The following is an 18,848-nucleotide window of genomic DNA, read 5'->3' on the forward strand; positions in this document are numbered from 1 at the left end:
GAAAGGCTTTTTCCAATGCAGGATCATTAAACTACCCTTCCATACTTTCTCTTCTTTCTGTGGCTTTAGTTTCACATTTAAGTCATTAACGCAATCATAGCTTACATTTCTGCATTATGCAAGGCAAACAGGTTTCCAATAAAACATTTTTTTTAAAAATGTAAGTCCTGGCTTCTTAATTCATGTAGATAAAAAGCATGGATTTTTACAATATTCCTAGCTAAAATAAATGTAATAGATATTTCGTGCTACTCTAAATGATCAAACATTAATATCTGTTAAAATAAGTAAACATTTTGGTGTTGTGATGAGAAGGAAAAGGGAGGTGACACAGAATGCTTCAAATGGGCTAAGCCCTGTCCTGATGCACTGTACGTGCCATTCATTGAATCCTCAGGAAGCTGAAGTTTAGAGTGGATAATGACTTACCCCCACAGTCACATAGCTGAAGATGGAGCATTGTTTCAACCCAGTTTGTTCTAACTTCAAAATGTATATTCGTTCTGCACAGAAACAGAGAGGCCTTACCACATGTTTAAAGGATGCATGATCATAATATTTGGGGGTTAATGCTATTTTTTTCAAATGTTATGTAGCCCATTTAATGCCTTAAATAACAGCTATTATTATCATCATGTGATATCTAAGGATAAAAACTGGGGGGGGGAAATGGCAATATAAACGATCTTTTAGTCCTGGGTAACAGGAGGACTGGAAAATGTATTATCCTTTTGTTGTTATTGTTCTAATTATGCTTTCTGAATTTCTAGACTGGAACTCAGTAAGGGGATGGCATGATAGTCCACAAAAGTTCTAGGCAGTTGGGGGATTTTGTACTTCTAGGTATAGCTCCCAACCTGCTACACTCATCTAGAATGATTAAGGACCTAGATATAAACTGCTTTGTGAAATAAAGTCAGAAAATAAAATCAATCCTGCTCATTGTTTTCAAGTAGAGCCCAACAGAATATTTATGTTAATGTTATACACACTAATTTCCCTATTATTACCATATCAATACAAAAAGTTTATAGCTCTACATTGCATGAAAAACATCACCACATACATCATCACAATTCATTTCCACAATTGCCACATGCGAGCAAAGCAGCACAGGCATTATTTCCCCTGTTACTACAAGGTGGCAGAGTTGTACTACTCCTTACCTGGGTCCTAAGGCAGGGAAATGAACAAAGGAGTGAATGAATGAATGAATTAGCAGGGGCTACAACTCAGTTCTTGACATTCCTAATTCAGTTTTTCCCACTGCGATGTTCTCCTTTAAAAAATAAAAGAAAAGTAAAACCCACCATTAATTTTAAAATACAATGAAAGCCTAATAAAATAGAGTTTTTAAATGATTTAATTTATTAACATCTGCTCTTAGATCTACCCTGTTGTAAAAAGAGATGTAGTAATCTCTGTCCCTGGAGCTATTTGAGAAGTTAACAGGACAAGTATCTGTCCTTGAGGACTGAAAAAATAACAGGTAGAACAAAAAGTCTGCTGGATTCAATTCTAGGCCTGTAATTAATATATATAAAGGATTTACAACCACTTTAATGTCTTTTTGGAAATGTTCAGTTTCTAAAATGTTGTATATACCTACTCGGAGCAGGGTGCTCTGAGGGCTACTAAGGATATACAATGTTAAGTGAGATGCCTATAAAAACCAGCATTACTATGTCCATCTCCAAGAGTGTGAGATTATGTGAGTTTTGGGGTTTTTTCATATCTCTACTTTGAAATTTTATGTAATTAGCATGCATTTCTTTGGGAATAAGAAATAAATAATATATATGAAAAAGGGTACAGTACAATGTTGCTTTATATTCCACTGGACTAGTCCTCCCTTGAAAATGCTACGCTGCCATGCTGAAAGATAGGGGAAGCCCACAATGATTGAGCAATTACTGTATTCGGGCATTTTATTAGATGGTTAGAAACATTAATCTCATTTACTTCTCAGCACAACCTGTCAAAAAATATTGTTATTCTCATTTTATGGATTTGAAAACTGAGTCTTAAAGTGAGCTGTATGGCTTTTCTTCGGTCATGCAACCAGCCGTCAGACCACAAACAAAATATTGTTTTCACATTGATGTGACACCTTTCTTTTTAATTCTGCAGACAATAGGCTTATCCCTTGCTGACAATACCAGTCTGATTGATGACTGAAATAGAAAAACATTATATGAAGTCCCCAATAGCTCCATATTTATTTTTAGTTGTATATCCCTAATATACTAAGTCTCAATTCCTGTTGAATTTTCCCTAGTCCCAATAAACTACTGTGTCAAATCCACTATATCCAACCAATTGGTTTGCTTGTTGACCAAATTTTCCCATTGGATAAAATGGAAAAAAATGTCAACTAGTTGTTTTAAGAGAATGTAGTGCAAATAATTGCCCTGAGTGTTTCATAATTGATAATGACTACTTAATACGATCCTGAAATTTTAATTTGTACATTTTAGATTAGAAACAGAACAGAGAGTAAACAGAAATGTTCAAAATGAACCTGGAGAATTTCACTCAATAAAAGAAAAATTCTACAATTATAAATTAGCATAAGGAAAGTATTTTTTTAAAGGTCAACATTTAGTCAGGAAAGTTCAAATTGAATAAACATTGATCATTAGGATGTTAAGATTCCAATATATACAGAAAGACTAGTGTTTACAGAAAAATAAGTAAAGTGAGTAGATATTTATTAGAAATAAAGTGAATTCTAGACATCATGAGAATATTTTCTTCTTGGAAAGGCTTAGTGACTGGAATTAGGAAAAAGAGGGACTTTCTGGTGTCAGTGCTCTCAGTATCAGTTACGTGATGACACTCAGTTTGTGTGTTTTCTGTTTATTATTACAGTTCAATAAATATTTGTAAGAAATGACTTCTAACAGTACAGACTAAAACATACTGAATGTTTTTTTAAATGATGATTGTTTGCCTCTTTGCACTACAGATCTTTTTTTTAAAAAAAAGAATTGTCATGAGAAGAACTTAGGTATGGGAGATATTTATTCTTTTGCAAAAGAAAAAGACAAGAGAAAAATCTCTTGAAATCACTTCACTGAAGGAAAAAAGAAGACCAATCCTCTTAGTCCTTGTATTCCATATGAGGGGTAAGAAGGAGTAATCTAAAATCATTCAAGAGAGGCTCCCAGTTAACTCTCCTTTCCTCTACACACCTGTGCCCTTGTGCACAAACACACACATACACACTCCACTCCATATAAACTATTTCTGAAAACAAGTCTTTATTCTATGAAGAGTCACTACAGAGGACTCATATACTGAATTACTAAGTGTTAACTACAGGAGTATCCCAGTAGCACCCTAGTTCACAAGCCAAGAATGGATTGCAAGATTATTGCTGATCCATAAAATTTTTAATTGTAGAGTTTACTATTTTAATCCCCTATTCTATTCAATGCCTTTTAGAAATAATTTAAAAATTGCACACTTACCTTCAACAGAAGCTAATAGCTCTCAAATGTTCAAATTCATGATGATCATTGAGCATTTGTTAAAAACACATACTGTTAAACTTTTTGTCAGAAACTCTGTTTCAGTAGATTTGTAGAGAGCCCCAGGAATCTACACTTTCCACTAGCATGCCAGATAATTCTGAATCAAATCATCAGCACATCACACCTTGAGAAATATGGCCACTATTAGAACCTCAGATATTCACAAGTTCCTGCCAAACTCTGCACAAGACTCCAGATCACAATTCAAGCCATGTGCATGGATCTGAATAACCAGATGGTTTTCATCCTGGAAATACATCAGTGAATTAACACCATGCTGGAGGAAAGCAAGGGGAAAAGGTATAACAGAACAGGTGACTTCACCATGTCCCCTTAGTGAATTTGTACAGATGTACTCTGGTTTAAGTTTTATACATTTGTAAACCTTGTTCCAGTACTTTTGCAGAACTTTATTTTGTGAGACACAAAGGCTGATGTGACAAGAAAGGGTACAATTCTGTAAACTTTTATGACATCTTGACCCATGGTTGGCTAAATCCTAACAAAGACTTTGGCTAACTAGCAGACAAACTCTGTCTTCTGCAACAAGTCCCATCTATGGAAGCTGTGACTCAACCTGTTGCAATAAGCATATAAATATTACATGTGGACTGTCATGGGCTGTCAATCACCAGAAGACATACTAATTTTTCTGAAACCCAGAACCTCATCATGCCATAAGAAACAGCTACCTTGTTTACTGTCTTTCTTGGGCAATCTTTCTCTGCATTATCATTTTGATAATTAATGTGCTTGGGGTGACAGGAGCCAAAGAAAATTCAAATGCAACCCAGAAACAACAGAAATGTGTCATCCTGGAACACACATGTGATCGGTTCAACCTAGGCACCTGCTTCTCATAATGACTAATGCCAGATGTTTCAGGGAAAGATATAGTCTCTATTACACATCTGCTTTATGTAATTGTGCAATGATGCATCACAAGGGAGTTTCCTTTTTCTGACCCTGGGTTAGCCATCAGTTGTAGCCTGAAGTTTCAGACATCAGCCCTTGAAGCCATTATCATTTCATTTTTTTTCCTCCACTCTCTCAAGATTTAAAAAAATAGAATGAAATCTGTCCAATATGTTCCTTCATTCACTTTGTACAAAAGCAATTATACTTATAGACAACCTTTTCTTGGGTTTCCACTAAGAACATGGCTGGATATTTGATACGAGGGCAATATTTGTTGGTTATAGTAAACAAATGAGAACTAGCTCACATCTGCAAATAGCTTGGAAACAAAAACTACTATACTGGTAATAGCTGAAAGTTGTATTAGGAGCCTTCCAGAATCTATATAGCTGAATGAACATAATTCAGGCAAAACTGCAAATAACTAGTAATAATTCCAAGAATTATATATGCTAACAATTTCTCTTTAATTATATCCTCTTGAAAGAATTCAATAAGCAAGAAGCATAAATGTTTACTCAATTGTTCAACATATATTTACAGAATATCTTCTTTGCGTCACTCAATATGCTAAGTACTGAGGAAATAGTTTGGGTTTTACCCTCATATAGCCTGGGAAGGGAAGTAAACAATGGTTAGGACGTAAATAGATAATATAACAACAAACGGAAATATAAGTTCTGAAGGAAACCAGCATGTTTATGATAGAGGAAAATCTAGAGGAACCTAAGAGTAAATTTTCTCCAAGAAGTGACATTTAAACTGAGAGGAAGGTTAAGAAAACTAAGATTATGCCAAGAGCAAAAGGGGAGTGTTCTGAGTAGAGGAAAAATTGAGACAAGTATTGTTGGTGTGTTTTCGGTACTGAAAGGAAGTTCATGTGCCTGGGAGTAGGTAGAAATTAGATCCTGGAGGACTTTGTAGGTTGTTGTAAAGAGTTTGGACCTTACTTTAAGTGAGACGAGAAGCCTTTAAAGAATTCCAAGTGGAGAAATGGTATGAACATACGTTTTTAAAAGATCACATTGAATGTAAAGGGGAGAATGTAATGAAAAAGACAAAGAAAGTGTGGGAGATCTGTCCCCACAGATCTCTAACTTTAAAGTGCATGTAAATACTTTGGGATCTCATTAGAATGCAGATTCTAATTCTCCAAGTCCAGGGTGGTACAGAGATTCTGCATTTCTAACAAGCTCCCCAGTGATGCCAATGCTGTTGGTCCATGGACCATGCTCTGGATGGATAGGAGAATATTCTTACAATAGTCCACACTTTTGTCTGTTTCAAGATGGCAGCTTGAGCTAGGATGAAAAATGTGGTAATAAAGGAAATTCAGATTTGAAATACATTGGAAGTTAGAACAAACAGATTCTCTATAATATGGCTCTTAATATTATAGCTGTGAGTGTGTGAAGAAGACCTCTGAAACCAACATTTCTGAAAGTAAAGGGGATCCTGAAGTTTTTATCGCTCAATATCGGCATGAATGAAAATAGCAGTTGAGGAATTAAAAGCAGAGGTAGACACTTTTAATAAGTAGGCCAGAATCTAGCTTGGGGGTTGGGGAGAGGGTTGAAGGTGCTGGTGGGTAGAATACAAATGTTGCCTGTTTGTCTGACAGCCAGGGAGTTACCAGCAGTGTGTCAGTAGAATAGAATACTGTACACACGCACAGGAAAGTACCTTGAACCTCAGAGTCAGAAACTTCAAGTCTCAGTTCTCCCACATTCTTTGTCTCTAAAAAAAAACAAACACTAGTCCCTTATACCTGTTTCTTCATTTAATGAAATATGATATGATGAGAGCATGCACATGAAAATATTTAGCATGGTACCTATTATAAGAAGTGATTAATAAATATCAATGGAACGATACTATACATCTTAATGGGGGATGGTGTTCTGCTTCTTCTAGAGATATAAAAAGAAAATCATTTAGGTAGCCGCAGGAGGGAGTAATTTCATATCATGGAGTGTGTCCCTGTGCAATCCATGTTATTTCTGCTCTACTACAGATGTTTACTGACAATAGTGTTGGAAGGCCTTTTCTTAGAGACAATAGATATCTCCTTTAAATTTAAATTGGTCCAAACATCTGTAAAGGCTACAACAATAATTTCCAATTAAATATAATATTAGGTTAATACAGAACTTAAAGAGTTTTTCCAGTCCCTGAGCCATACCTGAAAGGTTCCAAAGAAGAGAGAAGACTCTTATTAAAACTCTTAGGAAATGAAGAGTATGGCAAAACTGCGACAGACTTTTTCAGGTCTTGACGAAATAGCCATCAAGATTTTTCTTGACAACTTGGTATCAGTCTTCTACCGTTTGTCTGTTTGTTATGTTACTTGTATCAAGAAAGAGGCTTCCTAACTTTATCTTTCCAGGTTCAATTTAAAGTCATCCCTCTTTCCCATACTCGCAGAGAGAATGGAAAACAGCTGGTCATACTTTGCAACTCAGGTCAGGTGTGAAGTTAGACTGACTTCAATTACACTTCTTTTGTAATTAACAGAAAATATTTGCACACAAGCAAAGTTCCAGAAGTCCCTCAAAAGCTGTTTGATCTCTAAGTGGGTAAAACATGACCCCTGTAAATGTACTCTGCATCATTAATTCATAGTGATTATAGTCTTCCCAGTGACACAAAGGCATACTCAGCCTCTCAAAATAATAAACTCAAAACAATGAGCTTCTTTACTCTATAATCATAAAGTCATGGGCTTTATAGCTTTCTCACAATAGGGAAGAATTTATAGAGTACCTCTCGTATAGCCCTGTGGGTTTGTTTACTTGTTGAATCCTATGCCTGAAATGAACAACCAGCATCTTCTCCCAAACCTACTGTATCTACCCCAGACAAGGCAAGCATAGTCTCTCTCCCTCTCCTCTCCTCTCCTCTCCTCCCCTCCCCTCCCCTCTCCCCTCCCCTGTCCCCTCCCCTCCCCTCCCCTCCCCTCCCTTCACCTCCCCTCCCTTCCCCTCCCCTCCCCTGTCCCCTCCCCTCCCCTCTCCTCTCCTCTCCTCTCCTCTCCTCTCCTCTCTTCTCCTCCTCTCTCTCTCAGTCCCCTCCCCATTAGAATAATTCTCAAATCCCAAAAGAAGGTTCCTAACATTTCCCTTGGCAATCCACTCTGGTAGAAAAGAAAAAATAATGTTGTTCATTATCATTGAGCACACACTGTTAGGTGACATTTAGGATCATATACAAAATGTCACATGCAACTCCAGTCATCTATAAGAATGTTTCATAAAACATTGCTGAGTAAGTCAACTGCACAGAGTCCCTTAAACCAAAGTAAACATCCAGGTATTTCCTGCCCCTGCAAAATGATCCCTGTCCTCTTCCCCTCACAGCCAGGATGCACCATCAGGGAACTGAATATTCCAACGCCACAGATTATTCGGATCCTACAAACCAGTTGTTCCCTCCACTTGGTGTCATGAGAAATAATACCAAATGTTTGAGTTTCAGAGATGAAAAATCAAATCCTTCAAAGGACTTAACAATTAGATACCTATCTCTTACCTGTACTTCTGTAATGGCTTTGTTCAGGCTCTTCCTGATTCTAGTCCAACCCACTTAAGTCCATTCCATGCACCAACCCCAGAAGGAGACAACCAAGGTGCCAATTTGATCATGGCACTCAGGCAATGGGAGAGCTGAAATTGAATACATCAGACCCACTGATATTCTTGTCTGACTCCCTCACCAACCTATGAAACCTTTAAGCAGGGAACAAATCATATTCATCCCATTAAGCCCGCAACTAACACCAGGCATGGCATTTAATAGGTACTCTGCAAATGCTTGTTGAATTAGTAACTATTTGTTTATCAGAATCACAGATTCCCAGAAATGAAGATGAAGGAAGGCAAAAACATAGGACACAACAGAGAGGCCTAACTTTAGACCTTCTGTCACATCTGCTGGTTCCCCAGAGTAGTTAGAGTTGTATGTGAAATGAATACTTCATGTCACAAGTTCCTGCGGCATCCAGACCTTCTGAGATCACCATCACATCCCAAGTGATAATACAGGGAAATCATATTTTACACCAACACATTATTACTCAAACCAGGCAAAGCTGTGCTCTAGGTTTCAAGTAAATGGACAGAATGGTATTTTCTAAACACAGTTTCACTAAAATGGATTTGAGTATGTATCTTCCAGTGATACTATCTCAATGCCCACATTTGCCTCCCTGTGCCCACCTCACACACACCCAGATGCATACAAAAACACACAAAGTGTTTGATACTACAAATCTTACTGACATGTGGGGAGGGAGGGTTAAAACTTACTCACTCTTAACTGTCATTCCTCCTCAGCTCCCCAAAACTACATTATATAATCATAGTCATTACTGCCATAATAATAGTAATAATGCTTCGTGCTTCTACAGCACTTCTCAGATGATCTCAAAGCATGACTGCATCATGACTATAAACATTAAGGACATTCACCTCCTCTGGAGATGGTGTTTATAATAAGGGCAGGAGCTCAGACTTGTCCGACACCTACAAGTCAAAATTATGAGGAGACTTGCACAGATTTGTTTCTTTTATTTAGCTAGAAAAGGGTGATTTTATGGACACAGGTCAAGACAAGTCTCCAGAAGGGCCCACTGAAGAAGACCTATTTCTTATCCAACACTCACTGATCTTATCAAATACATTTTATACTGACAAGGGTGAAAAAAAATTTTAATGATTCCATGGTTTAAATCTGCAAAGTACCTTTCAAGTCATGACAAAAAATTAACCAGCTGCCCCATCTAGTCTAGGTTTCCAGCCTCAAGCCAAACTTTCTGTATGACTCAAACTCTTCCTCATCCCCATTTCATATGATGCTTTCACAGCTTCCCCAAAGTATCCCTGTATGTTCTACATTGCCATTATTATAATTATCTTCCCATGATCCCAGGGAATCACTTAGGAGACTCTAGAAAACAGAGGGAACCCATTTCACTCTTCATGGGAATAGACACACTTGTAAGAAGTGTCCTAAGTCATGGGAGGCTGAGGCATTTCTGCCCTAATCTAAACTAGAAATTATCCCTTCTTCACCCATCCAGAATATATTCAGTATCTACCAAGTACCTATGAAGTACCAGGTTAAGGCAAAGCACTTGGAACTACAATATGTAGAGATAGTTTCTCTGCTCTTAAGGAGCTCATATTCTTTGTAGGTTAGACATCATGAGAGGGGATAGATAATTAGTCTTGCTTGCACACTGTGGCTGACCCAAGAAGTTTAATCTCTACATGGCAGCACAAAAATGAATTGAAAATACCAAACAGTCATATTGCTCACCTCCTCAAAACCCTCTGATAGTTTCTCATTACACTTAGAATGGTACCTAAATTCTAACGATGATCTCCATGGGGGTCCCTGGTTCTCTGCTGCCTGCAATCTCATGCTCTTCCCTGTGATCCTTCCATGTATGGCACACTGACTTCCTTTTTGCTTATCTAAGAACCTAAGCTTGATCCCACCTCAAGGCTTCTTCTGCATCTGGTGCTTCATCTTCTAACACTCTCCCCTCTACCATCATATGACATGCTTTCTCATTTCATTCAGTTTTCTCCTCCAATGTCAACTTCTCAAAGAAGCGTTTCTTCACCACTTCTGAAATGACCACCCCAACATGTGATAGTTTACATCTTTCTTTACAGACTACTTTGTATTTTTGAACCATACTTATTCCTATCTGACAGTATAAGATATGTTTATCTGGTTGGTTGATCACCACTGGTCTTCTCCACCAGAATATAAGCTTCCTATATACAGTGACTTTGTTGTTTTCATCACTGTAACCCAAGCACCTAGAATAATATTTGATACATAGTATCTGGCCAATAAATATTTGTTAATAAATGAATAAATCATGGAGAGGCTCCCCATACCCACACTTCACCTAATAATACCATAGGATCACATATTTGCTCCAAAATGCCCTAGGGATTCTTTAAGTTCTTCAGGATGGGAAAGAGAAGGAAATGGGTTTTACTTGTTAAACTCAAATACACTACTGTGGGCTGCAAGTATAACCCATGTGCCTGAAGCCATCCTCTACTGCCCATGACTCCAGGGTTTCTCTCCAGTACAGATTAGGCATTATGACTATGATCTTAGGACTGGAGACTGGCTCTCCAGTCATCAGGAAGCATCCTTTGCTGATGTGTGTTGACCCATGGACGTAGTTAAGCCCAATAACTGTCCTTGCCTATACCTGCTCCTTCTATTTCTCCTGAAGAGACTTAAACTTATTGCATTTTCACATCCCCAGAAAGTTTCCCCATGGGAGCAGTGACAGGAACTGGATCGTTTTCATAGAGCTTCATGTCCATCTTGTCAGCCTTGAGGGGTCAAATTTTTGTATCTTGCTTCCTTATGAGGTATTTCAAATTATCAAAATAAGTTTGTTCAACCAAAAAGCTACCTCAGTTGAATTCTCCAACAGTTTGGATGCTTGTCTACAAATGCAAACAATTCTCTGTACAAAACGTTAATGGGCAAAATGTAAAGGCACAAAAGCTCAAGGCCAAAAAAACAAACACACAAATCATGAGATATGCCAAATTAGTGCGTTTGAAATTTTGAGTGGTTCAAATAAGTCTTGGAATTTAGTGTAAATATCATATTCATAATTGCCCCTAATTCTGTATGAAGCTGCCTCTCCAACAAAGATCATCTTCTCCCCAGCTCTCCCCATGCTTAATAAGAATATTGGTTCCCATTGTCAGAAGGCACTCCATGGTGAAAACAGGCGGATGGCACAGTCTTTATATCTCTTTTCTGCATAAACAAACATTTAACAGTTGGCTCGGTCTCATCTGCTGACTATAATACTAATTCAGAAAAGTGGTTTCCAATCACACAGAACAAGGCTTGTTCTGTCAGCAGTATTTCATGCCATCATCTGTCTTTCTAGACAATAAGGTAAAACACTGCACATTTTACCAAAATGTTTAGTAAAAGTCATGAAGTTGCTTTAAAAAAAACTGCATATTTTTCTGAGCTAAAGAGAGTAAGAACTGCTTTTCCATTTCTGAACATAAAAATGAATCCGGAGCTATATAGTCACATACCCATATGCTCGCCCATCCATCTGCCCCCTCAGACATACACTGGACATCTACTCCAGGGCAAACTCTGCTAGAACTCTGGCTCTAAGCTCTAAGTATTAACAAGACACAGTCCTTGCCCTGACTCAATTATCTAATGTTAAACCAAAGTTTTTATCTTCAAGAACAACCTAGCATTTAGGTCCAAACATATGTAGTCTAATGTTTTTCCAATTAATTTCTCTTTCATGACTCTCTATCAATCCCTTAATTTAATCCTATTTCCCTGATTGATTATTCATAGCCTGTAATTTACAAAGTACTTTCACATATAGTATTTCACTTAATTTTCACAATAATGTGTGAGGTAGATGTCATAAACATTATTTTATTGAAGCAGCAGCCGAACCTCAGGGATGCTGTGTCACTTGCCCAAGATCATACATGATCTTATGAGCAGAAATGGCATTTCTGACTCCATATCACTGCACTGTGGCTTCCCGTTATAAACCCTAACATCTCTTTCTAGTTTTGGGTCACACACTCAGTTAGCAAATATTTACTGAGCATTGACTCTGTGCAATAGATTTTGCCAGGCAGATGTATTTCCATCCTTGCCAACTTGCTCCTTTTTTTCCATTCTGAAATTCATAAAAAAAAAAGTTGTTCATCTCTGTGTTCCCTGAATTTAGAATTAATCTCCTCCACAATTTGTAAACAAATATTATACACTTTTATTTGGAATCTCACTTCTCAAGTACATGCTCATCTTAGTGCCACAGAAAGAGTAAGAAATTTCTCCAAAACTAATATCAATTTTTAAATTCTATTCTTATTTTCAGTAGTAGTATTTAGCCCTATCCCCTTTCCCCCATGCTGCCACCTAGAGAGAGAAGTGAGTGGATTAGAGGAGGCGGGTATTAGAGATGCACAGGTGGCTGAGCAGCTAGATGCACCGGGGTCTACAGCAAGTGCAGGTAGCAGTCTATCAGTACAAATGACTCCATCAAGCCCAGATTACACAAATAGCTCTATAATTTCTGCCACCTTTTAACCAAAGCCACTGTCCTCACTGCCTTCATCTTACATTTAAAGGTGTTTGTTGAGCTACTTGAAACCCTGGTTCAGAGATATGGCCGTTAAGAATGAAAAGATGTGAAATTAAATGCAGATGCTTCGACGTACTGGGGTCATGTCTGGGTCTGGAAATGGAAAGAAGGACAGCAGGTTTTCATATTCTCTTGAGCAAGTCCAGGACATTCTTTAAAATGAAGCAGTCAAAAAACATAAACATTTCCATTAGTCAAAGGATACCAAACCAAAGTTCATCAAATCAGAGACCGTGAGAACTTCTCCAAATGGAAATATTTACAAGAAAGAAGACTGAGGCAATCATTGTTACCAAAAACTTTTGTAAGGCATGTGCACCCTTCTCTCTCTTATTCCAAGCAAACATATTATGACATGGAAAGATAAAGAAAACAAAACAAAACAAAAAAGAGAATTAAAGGGCACAGGAGCTGAGAGAAAAAGAGTAGAACACATGAAATGAAATGAGGATAGAGGATGGCCGCTTATCAAAGAGAACAAGTGTTGATACCAGCTGTACATTGATTTAAATTCTCACTTTTGCCATGTTGTCTTTGCCCAAGTTGTCTTATCTCTATGGTGGACAAAATGATATTAAGTTTGTAGAATAAATGTGAAGATTAAATGCAATGACCCAACATGCAGTTTGACAGAACAGCTTAATAAAAAAAATCAGTAGTGATTATTGTTGTTTATTTTAGAGTAAAAGATTAAAGAGGGAAGAAGTGAGGTTCTCCCTGATATGTCGTTCTCAAACAAGATTTTTAAGAAATTGCTATTTTAAAAAGTTTATTTTGATATGCCAGAATTTTTTAATTGACTACTAATTGAATTATTCTGATAAATTTATAATGTACAGATAGAAAGTTAAATTTGTCCAAAATATAAATCAAAAATTTATTTTGTGTGCACAATGATTCTTAATCCTGGATGTTTATCAGAATCACTTGTATAGCTTTTTCAAAAAATCAGCTCCCCAGGCCTGACCTCCACCAATTTGTTTTCAGTAGGTCTTGCATAGGGCTTACTCACCTATATTGTTGTATAAGTTCCACAGGAATTCTTGTGCCCAAACAAGGTAGAGAATTGCTGTTATAAAAACTACATAAGGTTGGGCATTCTGGCAGGGTAAGCCACCATCTCTCCACTATCCTGAATCCATGCAAAACATCAGTAGGGAAATAAATACATATTCAACACAGTAGCCTTCTTTATCAAATTAAAATCGACAGTTACAAGGTCTTTTATTTTCTGCAACTATTTACTGAAACTTCCTCTACATTTATACTCATTTGTAAAACCTAGATGTGCCCTATAAGAAAGACCGTGGAAACAAATAAACCCATCCTCTAAAATGTGCTCCAGGTTTTAACCACCTGCATGGGTCTACATCTTGCCATTTATAATTCAGTGACTTCTACTTCAAATGTGTGTAGAAGCACACCTCTGAGAATGGGGAAGTAACTGCATGTATGTAGTATGTCATGTTCTCCACAGTGATGGGGGTAATATTACATAATTTAACACTTAGCTTCGATTTGCTTGTCCACTTCCATCTGTCAAGCATTGAGTGGTGTATGGAGAATGAGTTACTTCACTTCAGATTGGGTCCCTGGGGCATTAAAATTATCAAATGGGAATTTCTTCGTGAATCAAGGCAAAATGGTAAACAATGTTTCAAGTTCCAGTAGAAGAGCCATAATTGTCCACCAGTGCTTCTGAGGTGCACTTTTCATTCAAGATAACAGCTTTGATGATTTAAAATACCATCACTTTCGCCATTCCAAAAGGAAAATAGTTATAAAAACACAAAACTTTTGTCCTCCTATCACAAAGTTAACCATTTTGTAAAGCTTTGTTTGCAAAACTCAAAGAGCTCACAATGCCTTTGTTTTTAAATATGCAACAAAAATTGTTCCAAATAAATTTTTAAATGAAATGCCAGAAACTTGGGAAAATGTTCTCAGTGGGCCAAGAAAACAAAAACAGTGGATGGTGATGAGAGTCTCCCTTCTCTTTCATCAGGTTTCACTTAGCTAAGGTCAGTCATGCAATTGCAGATAAACAAACAAAGGAACTTACATTTAAACATGGTACATTCCTAACAGGACTTCTCAGCATGGGGGACACAGGCCATCTCAGGGCCTCCCTACCTCTTGGAAGCACCAGCTGCTCCTCATTGCTTGGGAAGCGAGTGTGAAGAACATCAGTGACTTATAATTAAAGAGAAGAAATTCCATTCAGCTGTAATCATAAAGGGAAATGACAGAGACACAAAAGAAATGAAGACATTAAAAAAAAATTAAACCCACTAAACCCTTGAAGGCCTGAAGTGACCTCAGATTATAAGGAAAACAGATTGCCCTTGAAAGAATTATCTTTTTGATAGGAAAGCGACATAAACTGAAATGAATTCTGAGAAAAGAAAAGACCATATTAGTATGAAAATAACAATAATTTCAAAAGCCTAACCATGTAGATAAGCTGGTGAGAAAGGAAGGAGGCTCCGAAGTCCTCTCACTACTTAACTTCTTTAGGGCCCTGGGGCCTTTTATAGGAGTTTCCAACACTGAGTTCACCAGACAGTCTTAGTCCTATCAGATAAGTTCAAGGTAGAATCACTGTGAGGTACCTTGGATATTTTCTGTTTCTTATAAATGTTTGGATATTATAAAAGTTTCTATTGGTTCACTTATTTTTACACACACACTCTCTCTCCCTCCTCGTCCTCTTCCTCCTTTCCTCTCTCTCCCTTTCCTTCCCTCTTTCTGTCTCTCTTTGCATAAAGAGAAAAGGTCCAATGTCTTTCTTACTATGTTCCCAAGACATCTAAATTGGAAACATGCCTCCTGAAAAAGACTAATCTTTCATTGAAATAGTCTTTTACAGATTTTTGAACCTGAAAGGAAATTACAGAAAACAGTCCAGCCCCCATGGGCATTGTAATTCAAACAGGGTGCCATCCCAAATATTTGCCTGGGCTCTGAGTTGAATTTGAGTTGAATTGGTACAGTGTAGGTATATGGCAAAAGAGTGGCCTGAAGTGGAAAAGCAGAGAGAAAAACCATGTATCAAAGATATGTGCATCATTTGCTTGCCAAGTGACCAAAGTATTGGTCTCTTATAGGCAGCAGAGACATCTGGCACCCTTCAGCTTCAATTTTTACATTCCCAGACCGAAGTCGCTGCCCATGAATTTACTTATATTGGGGGGAGGGGTTAAATTTATATCATAAAAAATTAGTTCTATTGTTTGAATACTTGGGAACCTAAAACAATGCATTCAGCATGTATATGTTAAGACTTTTGTAGTTTTTTTACCAGAGTCTCTCAGCTAAGCCTTGAGAACAGCATGTTCGTGAGCCTCACTCTTCAGAAGCAGCACGAAATAGTGGAAAGCACATGAATTGAAGGGCTACAGAGGCCCCATTTTAGACCCTGCTGTACCACAGGCCATGTGACATTGGAAATAACAAAAACTAACATTTACTAAGAATTTAGTATTTGCAAGGCACTGTCTGAGCCCCTGACATGTATATCACCATGCAGTCTACATAATGGCTAATGGGTGAAGAAGCCAGTATTTGAACCCATGGTGCTAGCTCTTTAGCCATGCTCTTAGTCTATGTTATACCATTCCTTGGCACTATCTAATTTCTTTGTCTGAGCCACAATTTTCTAATCTGTGAGAATGGAAGAATTGTGATAATATTAAATAATAGATAAAATTACCTTAACTTTTAAATAGTGCTGCCCTTAAGGGGGCTTCTAATACCAGTCATGATAAAGTGTTGCAGACCAAATTTCTCTTCCTACTTTAAACAACAATAAAAGTGGGAAGGAGGATGTGAAACAATGATATTCAACTACTTGACAACTGGCAGAAAAGGCCAGCGATCCCTAAGAGAACTGAAACAAAGTGAGCTCTATAATTGCCCCAGATTACTTCCTGGAGAGCTTCCAGGCTGCAGTGCAGAAAAAGGAAACCCAAATAGAACCAGAGGTCTTTCTGAATGAAGGAGACAGAACTTGGAATTTCAGGCTGAATTAAGGAAACAGAGTTTGGAATTTGAGAAGGCAAAAGCAGCTAGAGTTGTATTGGGGCAGAGTACAGTAGAGGATGGAGTTCCACAAAGAAATATCCTCCAGCGGTCTGAAGACGGGAAGTCTCGCGTTGGTCTGAGTACGAACGTGCATGTGCGTGAGAGGAAAGGATCCAAGGCCAGGGGAAGAAGGTGAACAGTTCCTGAAGCTCCCAGGGGGGTGAGTAGAATTCTTTTTCAACCAGTCTGAGTAAAAATACCTCCAAATTCATGGGGAAATAGGTGGACTCGTCAGTATAACATTACCTAAGAAGTGGGACTAAATTTGTCTTAGGCTAAAGAGTTTAGGTCTGCCCTAGTGAAACTTCAAAAAAGCCTCAAAAAGATCAGATTGAATCCAATTCAACTGTAACCCAGAAAAAAGTCAAATAATGTTCAAAGAAACAAAATTCAGCACCCAAGTACATAAAATTTACAATGTTGACATCCAGTCAAAAACTATTAGGCATACAAATAAGTAGGAAACAGTGACCTGCTTTTAAGAGGGAAATTAACCAGTAAAAATAATCCAGAAACAAAAAGATGACAGAATTAGTAGACAATGATATTAAAATAGCTACCTTAAATATGCTCAGTATGTTCAAGTAGAGGGAAAAATATGAGCATGATGAATAGAAAAATGGAATATGCGAAGAAGAACCCAATCAAACAGTCTCTAACATGAAAAACTCACTGGAAGGGATGACAACATGTTAAATAATGCCAAAGGAAAAAACTAGATCAGTGAACTCAAACATATAGCAAAGGAAAATAAAACAGAGTGAAAAAGGCTACAATATGAACAAAGCATAAGTGATGGTGGGACAATTCCAAATGATAAACCATGTACAAAATGGGAGCAAATACACTTAAAAATAGCAGCAAATTTTTTCCAAATTTAATAAAAACTATAAACCCACAGATCCTAGAAGCTCAACACGTCCCAAGAAAAACCGATATTTTTCAGTCTAATTCACATCATATTAAAATGGCTGAAAACTAGTAATAAAGAGAAACTCTTGAAAACATTCAATGGAAAATACATTACACATAAAAGGCTGAGGTAATGATTACAACAGACTTCCTTTAAGAAAATATGAAAACAAAAAGACAATAAAGTGACATCTTTAAAGTACTGAAACAAAAACACTTTCAACCAATTATTCTATAACCAGCAAAAATATATACCAGAAATAAAGGTTAATTAAAGATGCTGTCAGACGAAAGATTTAAGAATTACCACTAGAGTTTCTTTAGGCAGAAGGAAAACAATACTGGTAGAAATTTGAATCTACACACAAAGACATGAAGAGCATGAGAAGCAGTAATATATGAGTAAACATTAACAATATTTTGCATTTTAAAAATATCCTCAGCCATGGCTAACATGGCTCAGGTGGTTGGGTATTGCCCCACAAAGTGAAAGGTTGCTGGTTTGATTCCCGGTCAGGGCACATGCCTGGGTTGTGGAGTCTGGTCCCCACTTGGGGCCATGTGCAAGAGGCAACTGATCAATGTTTCTCTCTCACATAGATGTTTTTCTCCCTCTATTTCTCCCTCCCATCTCCTCCAAGTAAAAATAAATAAGTAAAATCTTTTAAAAAATAAAATAAAAATATATTTGAATGATAACTTACTGTTTAAAAATTAATAATAATGTAGTATGGGCTTCATAATATATGCAGAAGTAAAGTGTATGGCAATCACATAAAGGACAGGGAGTTGGAAGTATACTAGAGGGAGGCTCTTCAATATATGTGCATTGATATATTAGTATTTAAAGAAAGTCCTTGATAAAATAAAAATGTATATTATATTACCCTAGGAACAACCACTTTGAAAAAAGAGTATACCTACAAAGTCAATGGTGAAGATAAAATAAAATAATAAAATATTTAATTAACACAATAGAAAGTAGATATGGGACAAAAAATAGAGAAGATAGAAACTGTTTTCTGCAGTTTCTTGTAGAAAACAATACTGAGATGGTAGATTTAAGTCCAATCATAAATAATTATATAAATTATAAGTGGTCATAATATTATTCTTGTGAAATAAAAAAAACACTTGACAAGCCAAAAATCAGTGTTTCCATAATAAAGCATACATGGATGACATAATTGTAAGTTAAAAGTTCACAAAGCTAAGCATGA

At 37.1% G+C, this 18,848-nt stretch overlaps 1 long non-coding RNA gene across 1 annotated transcript in view; it reads right to left on the minus strand.

The window, feature by feature from the left end:
- Nucleotides 1-429: 429 nt before the first annotated feature.
- The window catches only part of LOC123808647, a 79,773-nt gene continuing 61,354 nt past the window's right edge, over nucleotides 430-18,848 (minus strand). The window contains exons 2-3 of the long non-coding RNA XR_006783811.1: nucleotides 1,167-1,279; nucleotides 430-503 (exon numbers count right to left, since the gene is read on the minus strand). This is a non-coding gene — a long non-coding RNA (uncharacterized LOC123808647). The remainder of the gene's footprint in view (nucleotides 504-1,166; nucleotides 1,280-18,848) is intronic.

Source organism: Phyllostomus hastatus, unplaced genomic scaffold, assembly GCF_019186645.2.
Source record: "Phyllostomus hastatus isolate PE091 unplaced genomic scaffold, TTU_PhHast_1.1 phas_scaffold_501, whole genome shotgun sequence".
Taxonomy (NCBI): Eukaryota; Metazoa; Chordata; class Mammalia; order Chiroptera; family Phyllostomidae; genus Phyllostomus; species Phyllostomus hastatus.